The 10,752-nt window shown below is 40.6% G+C and overlaps 1 pseudogene; it reads right to left on the minus strand.

Moving 5' to 3' along the window:
* Positions 1–6,164: 6,164 nt before the first annotated feature.
* LOC116895734 lies at positions 6,165–9,289 on the minus strand (annotated as a pseudogene).
* Positions 9,290–10,752: the final 1,463 nt, after the last annotated feature.

Genomic DNA, 10,752 nt, shown 5'->3' on the forward strand with positions numbered 1-10,752 from the left:
TTGTTTGAATTGGGTAGGTCCCCTTCTAGTCAAGACTTTGAGGTAGATGTTGTGGGTTGCCCTTATGCTGTTTGTATTCTGATGTTAATTCAGCTTCCTTAAGAGGAGCTGCCCCCGGTAGGAGTGGATCACATACTCAGGTGATTTCATGTGAACCTTCTCCCCACTTTGTAAGTGGTCAAATAAAGTCTAGAGCCTGTGATTAGGCTGTGGAAGGGAAAGGTAGACCTGGAGATTTTAGAGAGTGGAGGAAGAGTAGGGATCAAGGGAGGAAGAAGACAGTGGAAGAGGAGATGGAAGATGGGGCAGAACCACATGGCTGCAAGTATAAGGGATTTCATAGCTGGGGGATAGAGTAGTGTAGTGGAAAGTCTGCTTAATCTACCCACGAACCTTATAAGTATTGCAAATGAGTTGTGTGTTTTTCACAGGCTTACTGAGGTTGGGGATTTACTGCCAACCGGTAGAAATACATACTTTTGATTCAAATCTTGAGGTGGGAAGATACAATTTTAATCTGAACCACACCTTCTGCTGGAAGCCTACATAACAGCAGTTTTCAGCATGTAGGTTATGACCCCTTGAGGGTCAAACAACTCTGCATCAGCTACTGACTCCAGGTTCTTGCCTGTTTTCCTGTCCAGGCTTCCTTCAGTGAAGGACTACTGTAGGAAGAAAAGGCACATAAACCCTTTCCTTCAAAACTTGCTTTATGGTCATGGTATTTTTAGCTACTACGCCTACCATATGACGTTAGCTATACCAATTCTTAGGAAATGTCCAAAGGAGCCTTCATCTTACTTCACCGATTCTTGCTCAGCCACAAACATTTCTGATCTCTACAGAATAGCTAGGAAATGTTAACAACCTAAATGTTAACAACAGATAAATGGGTAATGAAAATATGGTACATATATCTGATGGAATGCTATTCAGCTGAAAAGAAAAAAAGGATAATGAAATTTGCAGGTTAAACAAAACTAGAAAAGATTGTATTGAACAAGGTAACTCAAATCCGGAAGGACAAACAATATATATTCTCTCTGTAGTTCCTAGCTCCAAAGACACTAGCTGCAGAAATCAGTAAAGTAAAAAGGGACCATTCCTAGGGTTGAGGAGAGGCAGGAGGCAACAGACAGGAGAATAGCGGGATATAAGTAGTCTGATGGGAAGTGGACTCTAATTGGGGAGAGAGGTCGATAAATACATGAGGGAGGCAGGTAGGATACCAGTAAGAAAGTCTGAAAACATCATAAAGCATCACACTACTAACTGTCTACCTTAAAATTCCTATAATACATGCAAGTTGATGTATAAATCACATTTATAGTTTAAAGGAATTTTTCCCATCTTAGCTAGTGCTTCCTCTAAAAGCCAAAGATTAACTAACAAAAGTCCCAGAACTCCTTTTTTGACTTATTGGCCAGGGTTGTCCAAGAGCCTCCCAAAACACTACAGGTTATTATGATTGTTCTTGGTAAGGTAAGTCACTATTGCAGAAGAGACCAGGCACTGAAATACACATGGCCAAGAGGCCTCAACAAAACTAACCTGAGTGCCTCCTCCCTTTGGACTAGCTTCCATGGTAACAGAAGGTACCATGCAAGCTTCTAAAGAGGGGAAGCAACCAGCAGTCATATACAGGTATGATGTCTATGAACCACAACAATGAACAGCATGGCAAAATTACCCACAGTAGTAGTAGTGACACACACAACTTGGTGGTATACAACAAATCTCTAATTAGACTTAAGACTTCAACAGGAGAAAAAGCTTGCCTAATACTGAAACCCAGTCAACTATCCAGTAAAAACATGAATCTTGAAGAATACAACCAGAACTTTCAGGAACCTCTGAAATCACCATTGTAGTCCAGCATAACCCCTAAGTACATTCCAAATATTTATTCTTATACACATAGGAAAGTGTAGTCCTCATTCCTCATCAAGGAGACTTCTCTTTGCAATAGACAGAAAACAACAAAACAATCAAAATGTAGAGTTGTGGAGCTCAGTCCCAATGGTTAGAGCTACAAAACAACTCTTAATGCCTTTATTATGGAGGAGGTGGCAGAAAGAGTGCAAAGGGAACAGGGAATTTGCTGTGATGTCCTGTCTTCTAGGAATGTCAGATGCTACAGCATAAAGTCCCAACAACATGACTGCCTAAACATGACCTGAACAAGGACCCATTAGACATGCTAACATGGATCAGAAAATCTCAATCCTATAGAAAGAACTATAAGCAACCATGAATGCTGAGGAAGGAATAGTCTTCCTTAGGAATGAGTGCACTAACTAGTTTTCCAATACCAAATGGTCATCCTTGAAAACATGTAAGTAAAAATACCATGGGGCTGGAGAGATGGCTCAGTGGTTAAGAGCACTGACTGCTCTTCCAGAGGTCCTGAGTTCAATTCCGAGCAATCATATGGTGACTCACAACCATCTATAATGGAATCTGATGACCTCTTCTGGTGTGTCTGAAGACAACAACAGTGTACTCACACACATAAAAGAAATAAAAAATCTTTAAAAAAAAAAAAACAATACAGACTTAGAAGGTAGTATTATGTATTTAGGGACATATATATGAAAGAGTGGCCATCGGTTCAAAAGGGATATATGGGAAGGTTTGAAGGAAGAAATGGGAGGTGAGAAATGATGTTATTATATTATAATCTCAAAGATAAATATTAATTTATAATAAGCAGCAAAGAGAAAATATCAGGTTATGGTAAAGAGATGGGAGAACAAATATCAGGAGTCAAGGCTCCCCTGGCCTACACATTTAAGAGGTTAAAGAGAAGAACCACTGACCGAGAGTACTGACTGCTCTTAGAGAAGCCCACAGGTTCTATTCTCAGCATCAAAGCAAGATTGCCAAAAATCATCTGTAACTTCAGCTTCTGAGGATCCAAAGCCCCCTTGTGGCTTCTGTAGGCAATGCATGTACATAACAGACAAAAATGCAAGCAAATTAGCCATATATATATGTATATATATATATATTAAAATGTATAAACATATCTCACACATTTATCTCTCTGTGTACAAATGCCTTAGCTAATCACCATTGTAGTCCAATGTGCACACAGCACACAAACTCCTGGGTTTACATATAAAGATTCTATCCATCAGGGATGTCCCATTCTGTGGAGCTTCAAATTGGGAATGCTGCAATATAATATTCAATGCTAAGTAACTCAGTCCATGTGCTGTTAACCGTTAAGAATGTTCCCTGTGTAGTTGAAGATGACCTTGACTCCAGCCCTCCATCTTCTATGTCCTAAGTGCTGGGACTATAAGCCTCCACCACCATACTTGCTACCAGGACATTCTGCTGTTTGTGACGTTTCTTGTTGTTGTGATATCTGGCAAGTCACATACTGAAGAAGTTTGCTTTGTCTCACACATTGAGGGTCCAGTCCACCATGACAGAAGATGAATGGAAGGATAGGGATGAAGGAGCACTGTGACTGGGTGAAATAAGCAAGCAGAGAAACAGGAACTGCTGGTGCTTGCTCATACCGTTCTCTTGTTTTTCAGACACTCTAGCGTCTAGTGCAACTTTGTAGGATGATGTTGTTATGGAGGGGAAGACAGGTACAAGATAGAATGTGGCCTGTCATTGGATGAGAAAGAAGGATGGGCAGGATAAAAGTTTCAGAGGAGGAGGAGGAGACTGGAACCGAGAGAGGAAAACAGCCAAGAGAACATGGAGGCGGATATTAAGATTCCTCTCTGCACATTTATAGGCTATTATGAATATTCTTAAGGGATGGATGTGTACAGGGCTTTGTATGTCTAGGTGGGCAATTATATATTATCAATTGGTTCAGAGGTTATTGTGTTGTATGTTCTTTCATGTGGTGATTTAATTGAATTCAAGAGAGTATGTGGTGGCAGGAAACAATGGCCTGCCACAGAATTGGGATGTGTATGTCTGGCATGGTGGCAACCTGCCTTGGGATCCAGATGGGTAGAGAGATTGTTGCCAGGCTCAGAGAATAGCCATCAGCAGTGCGATATGGGATAGAGCAAAGCAGGTTAGATGCTTTGCTGACTGAGATGAAGATATCTCACAGATATCTCGGGGCACTACAGTGCTGGATCTAGTGTGGGATCAAATACAGCATTTTAAATAATTTTACAGCAACACAACTTAGCTTTAATCTTCACTTCTTCACACAGAGATAATGTTAGAAGCACTGAACATGTCAAACATGGCCTAGACAGATCAACTTGTCTCTAATAGCAGTGCAATGCTGCATATATCTTTCTCATGGCTGTATCTTCAATGTGTGAAGCACATTAAATACATGAATGTGGACGATGCTGCCCATGCTGCCAAGCTCAATCAATGTTTCTTGAAAGCACATGGATGGAAAGGTCACATGCGTAGGGTACAGAAGAGAGAAGTCTCTGCTTTGAACTCAGATCTTTCTGATGAAATCTGGGTAGGTGAGAGCAGAACATTATTGTATGCATTCCAAAATAATTTACCCGAGAGCCATAATGATGGTAAATCATGCAAAGGTCTGTCAATAAATGGGTATTTGTGAGCTAAGATCACCCAAGAAACTTGGCTCCCAAGTTGTAATACCTTTTCATAATGGGGGTGTGCTTTGAACATTTAACAGGTATAGGCGTTATTCCTTTTGTGAACTTCGCTTCATGATTGTTGTGAATGTATCCAGATCTCACTCAGTTTTCCTTTTCCAGTGCCTCATGAAGATGCCAGCATTGAACACAAACAAATAAAACTATCCCCAGTAAGGAACGGGAAAGAAAATGAAGTCCCATATCAGAGTTATGGTTTCTATTGATGCAGTGAAACACTGTGACCAAAAGCAAGTTGGGGAGGAAAGGGTTTATTGGGCTTACATTGCCATAGTGTGGTCCATCACTTAAAGATGGAACCTCAACTACAGCAGGAACCTGGAGGTAGAAGTTGATGCATGGCCATGGAGTGGTGCTGCTTAACTTGTCTGCTCCACATGGCTTGCTCAGGCCACTTTCTTATAGAAGAACCCAGCACCACCAGCCCAGGGACAGCACTATCCATAAGAGGCTGGGGCCTCCCACATCAACCAATTAAGTAAATACATACAGCCCTGCCTTATGGAGATATTTTCTCAATTGGGACTCCTTCATCTGATGATTTTAGCTTGTGTTCTGAAACTAGCCAGTACGGTATCTAATGAGCAATTAATTTCCTATTAATCAAAGCCAAACTATCAAATAAACAAGATATATGTCAGCATTGGAACAATTTTTATTAACCTCTTTATTAACCTTATTTTTCTCCAGCAAAATCCAAAACTACCAATATATAAGGAAAGGAACTTGCAAGAAGCCAGGGTAAAAAAAAAATCATACACAAAAGCCAACCCTTCTCAGTTATAACTCTGAATGCAAGTGGTTTCACAGACTGATTAAATGACAGATGAATACACTGAATTCAAAAGAGCAGTCAGTCTCTTGTCAAAAACAAAACAGCTAGAAAATACCTACAGAGTTAAACACTGAAAAATCCAACTATCCAGAAGTGGACTGATCAACTCAGGCTTTCCCTGAGGCCCTGATGTATGGAAAGGACCCTGGCCTTCTCAAAACCAAGAACATGCTTGAGAGCCAGTAAAAGCCTGGAACCAGGGCCTAGGGAGCTTTTCTCTGAGAACTTGGTGTACAGAGAAGGAACACAGCTCCTTCTCTTATATATTTGGTTGTGAGCCTAGCCTTTAACGGCTGAGCCATCTCTCCAGCCCCACAGATCCTTCTCTAAGCCAGAAATATGTTTGGAAAAGCTTGGGGCCATAGGCTTGGAGAAGCTGTGGCTTCAGATCCTAAGAACCCAACACTTCTCACTGGAATATGGTAATCAGTTCCAGGCTGCTATGTGCTAGGTCTATTGTGTTCTTGAGTACCTTTTCTTCCTTTTGTGCAACATAGTTTGATTAGCTTCTTGTAGCAGAAAAAAATAAAACAATAAAAAAGAAATACCATCTCACGTTAGCGCCAGCATCAGCGGGCCACATGGCACCAGGGGGGTGTTCTCATCTCTGCAGACTTTCTGGCCAGACTTCTGAAATGTCTATACTCGCTGTTTCCATGGTGAGCCGATGTCATGCCAGCGCTATGAAAGAACTGTGCATCTCGCAGTTAACTGTCGCAAACCCCTTTACCTGGTAAAATCAAAACTCTTGAGGCGTGCAATTTATCAGTCAGATTTATATTACTAAATTCTCACCCCACAAAATGTCCATATAATAAACTCAGAGCCAATTGATATTAATATAAACTTTCCACATAGATAAGACAAATTGTCCTATAATTATCCATCCCTTATAAGATATCCATAGTTACCTGTGGCTATTTAAAGCCACATGGGTCTGGGTCATCCTTCTCTTCCTCCATCTTCCTTCTCCTTCCTTCCCAGTACTCTTTGTCTCAGTACTCTGTCTAGTGTCTCAAATTTTCAGCCCGCCTTTCTTTTTCACTGCCCAATCATAGGCCTTGCCTTATCTTGTGCCTGCCCAAACCTGCATATAGACATCCACGGATTCTTGTTGACTTTGTACCATTGTATGATAGTTCCTGCTGACTCTGTCCATTGTGTGATACTTTCTGCTCACTCTGTCCTATTTAGCCCCACAGACAGAATATATAAAACACTGTACTTCTTAATAAGCTTGCTTGGCATAAGGCATAGGTTGTGCAAGACCTCCTGACCCCATATTTTCTTATATTTTTATGGAGGTTGTGGCCCCTGGGAAAAGAGAATCGACTTGATCTGGATTATATAATTAGTTAAATGTATTAAAGCTGCTAGCACAACACTCGCTGAGTCAAACTTGAGATTCTCATCTAAAAGGGGTGAAGAAAGAATTTTTAAATGTAGAAGCCACAAGACTTTGAGTATCTGCGCAAGCAGCCCAAGAACTGTTCTACTCTGCCAAGATTAAGTAGTCAAAACGACGTCAAAACAGTCCGTAATGGTGTATAAGCAGGTTACAAAAGCCAAAAAGCAGTCAGTCCATCATAGGGAGCAGATAGTCACTGGTCAGAGGTTCTGGGTACTTATCTTCTAGGGACTGGAATAAGAGACAAACATCTAGTGGGTACCAAGATGGATGCCTTGCATAAAATGGGAGTTCCTTAAGCCATCACAATCTTCACTATCATCATTCCTCTGTATCTTATGAACTTTGTCCGGGCCCTTTCTCTCTCAAGACCCCATCACTGAAGAACGACCTGCTGGACCACGTCATCAAACTGTAAAGCAGATGAAACTATAAACACATACATGAGTAATCCTACCTGATAGATTACTTTAAACAAAAACTAATCAGAAGTAAAGAAGAGCACTACTTCATGTAAGTAAACACAGACAAAACTAATGTAAATATTCCCACACAAAACCAACACGTTTTCAGTTCCCCCTAGATAGCATTAAAAGGCTCAGAAATCAAACAGTTCAGAGAAAATAAAAACAGGACATCTCCATATTGCATTCTCACACCTACATAGGTCCTTCAAACAAACCAATCATGTGCAAAGGATCTTCCAAGATAAACATGCAAAACATCAACAAGATTTAAAAGATAGCTACAGAACACTATGCACAACAACAGAATGAATATGCTCTGCTCAGTGGCATATCTTCTCTAAAATAGACCACATTACAGGCCACAAGCCAAACCGTTAGAAAGAAAGAAATTAAGGAAGAAAGAAAGAAAGAAAGAAAGAAAGAAAGAAAGAAAGAAAGAAAGAGAGAGAGAAAGAGAGAGAGAGAGAGAGAGAGAGAGAAAGAAAAAAAGAAAAAAAGAAAGAAAGAAAGAAAAGAAAAAAAAAAAGAAAAAAAAAAAAAAAAAAGAAAGAAAGAAAGAGAGAGAGAGAGAGAGAAAGAAAGAAAGAAAGAAAGAAAGAAATTAAAAAAGAAAGAAAGGAAGAGAAAGAAAGAGAGAAAGAAAGAAAGGAAGGAAGAAGCAAGGAAGGAAGGAAGGAAGAGGAAGGAAGGAAGAGGAAGGAAGGAAGAGGAAGGAAGGAAGGAAGGAAAGAAAAGAAATGAATCTTGTATATCCTATCAGAACTCAATGTACTGAAACAATCTTCATTATATGGAGAAAAATGAAAACGCTGGAATAAGACAAATGCCCCTTATGTAACTCTGTCTTCCTTGTCATTCACTTCAACATCACCTGTCCCTCCAACCTTCAGCACAGCTACTCCATCTGAAAGTTCAGCTTTTCCTTTTCATATTCATTAGTGATGTCTGGCTGTTCAGTGATTTCTTGAGTACATTTTTCAATGTGAGCTTTGTCACCTTTTCCTTTCAAAAGTAGGGCATCATCATGGTGACAATGACCTCTCCAACTTTTCCTACGTCATGAGCTTGAACATCTTCAAGATTTAGATTCAACCCCTCTTCTCCAAACACAGCAACACCAGTAGTGATAGCCATATCTTTAAGCTGGTTCTTCCTATTGTCCATAGACCCTGGACCTTTGACTGCTACAACCTGAAGAACAACTTTTAGCCTGTTCAAAACCAGAGTGCTTGGAGCTTCTCCGTCAACATCTTCAGTGAGTATGACCAAGGGCTTCCAATGAGCATTGGCAATTTCAAGAGAAGGTACAATGGACTGAACACTAAAAATTTTCTTTTCACTCAACAAAACATAGGCATTTTGGAATTCATATTTTTGACTTTTGATGTATTAATAAAATATGGGAAATATATTCTCTATCAAACTTCATGCCTTCAATAATTTCTAGGTCATCATTCAGGGCTTTTTTCATCCTTCATTGTGATGCCCCCCTTTCTTCCAACCTATTTCATTGCATCAGAAATTATGTTCTCAATGTTTTTGTCTCCATTTGCAGAAATTGTAGCAACCTGAGCAATTTATTCAAAAGTTGTCATGGGTTTAGATTGTTTCTTAAGTTCAGCAATTACAACATCAAAAGCCAACATCACACCTCTCCATAATCCCAATGGATTAGCCCCTTGGCTGATCTTCTCAAAGCCCTCCTTGGCAATAGACCATGCCAGAACAGTGGCAGTGGTGCCTTCCCTAACCTCTTCTTTGTGTTATTGGCAACATCCTGAACAAGTTTAGCTCTGATTTTTTTTTATTTATGCTTCAAATCAATTGACTTTGTGACAGTGACCCTATCTTTTGTCATCTTGGGACTTCCCCAACTCTGTTCAATAATCACTGTTCTTCCTTTATGCCCCATTGTAACAGCTACAACATCAGCTAGAAGGTCTACACCTTGAGGCATGAAGAGGTGGGTCCTGTGATGGCCTAGTGTGGGAACCTTGAAACAAAGAAAGAGGGCTCTGAGGTCCCCTGCTATGAGAAGTGCAGGCTGCTCTGAGCCACAGTGCTAGACACTGGAAGCTGCCGGCTTCCTTAGCAGATGTTGGATGGAGTATGATTTAATTCAAAGGCTGGTTTCTTTGCTTTTAGGAGATTTATATACAGATTTTGTCCGAATCACTTGGGGAATTTCACCCACGGTTTGGAACTAGGATAGGGAAAATTACTGACTCCAAGTAAAGAGCAGTGATAATTGTCTGCTATGAATAGGTATGGCTGCCTGTGGCTCCAGGTAGAGAGCCTAACAGATGCACAGTGTAATACAGTCTTCTGGAAATTCATATTCTTTGAATGTGGGTGCCACAGGAATTTTGGGTTAATTTCCTGGCATGGCAGAATAGAAAAAGCCTAAGAATAGGCTCATACAGTATTTTAATTTACTTCTTTTGTTTTGGATTGTTTTAATTTTCAAAATATGTGTGATTTTGAGTTTTGTGCTTACATTATTCCTCTAGGAGAGAGGTCTGCTAAAGGTTTTTCTGGTTACTGGCTGCATTGGCTGATTTTGTGTGTCAACTTGACACAAGCTGATCACATAGAAAGGAGCCTCCATTGAGGAAATACCTCCATGAGATCCAGCTGTAAGGCATTCTCTCAACTAGTGATCCAGGGGAGAGGACCCAAACCATTGTGGGTGGTGCCCTCCCTGGGTTCTACAAGAAAGCAAGCTGAGCAAGCCAGGGGAATGGAGCAGTAAGCAGCACCCCTCCATGGCCTCTGCATCATCTCCTGCCTCCAAGTTCCTGCCCTGTGTGAGTTCCAGTTCTGACTTCCTTTGGTGATGAACAGCAATGTAGAAGTGTAAGCTGGATGAACCCTTTCCTCCCCAACTTGCTTCTTGGCCATGATGTTAGTGCAGGAATAGAAACCCTGACTAAGACCCTGGTTCAAGGATATGCTGATTTGGGAGAAAAGTTTTGTCTTTACAGTTTTAGAAAAGGTGATTAGTGTATATACACCTTCCAGAGTTATATGGGTCAGATATGACAGAGGAAGACTACCTGAAAATAGATTCAGGTGGATCAAACAAAAAAAAGTTCTTTGTGCTATCCTTCACATGGCACAAATGATTTATTAGAGCACAGTTTCATCTTAACCAGTCTGTACACCCTACACAGACTGAAACAATCCACACAGATATCTCGATGATACTTAAATTTTGTTTTGAGATTTGTATATTGCAGAATGTACAGCTTTGTTGAGATCAATCGTCAGACATGCTGAACTGACCTGCCTGAACTCCTGATCTCAGGGACTTTCAGCTGGATCCAGTCAGGACAGACATCAGAGACTACAACAATGGTTGGTGTGGCCTTCTTAAGGCCAAACAACTCCCCCATTTTTCCTACTCCCCAACCCTTCAAA

This window comes from Rattus rattus, chromosome 3 (assembly GCF_011064425.1).
Source record: "Rattus rattus isolate New Zealand chromosome 3, Rrattus_CSIRO_v1, whole genome shotgun sequence".
NCBI lineage: Eukaryota > Metazoa > Chordata > Mammalia > Rodentia > Muridae > Rattus > Rattus rattus.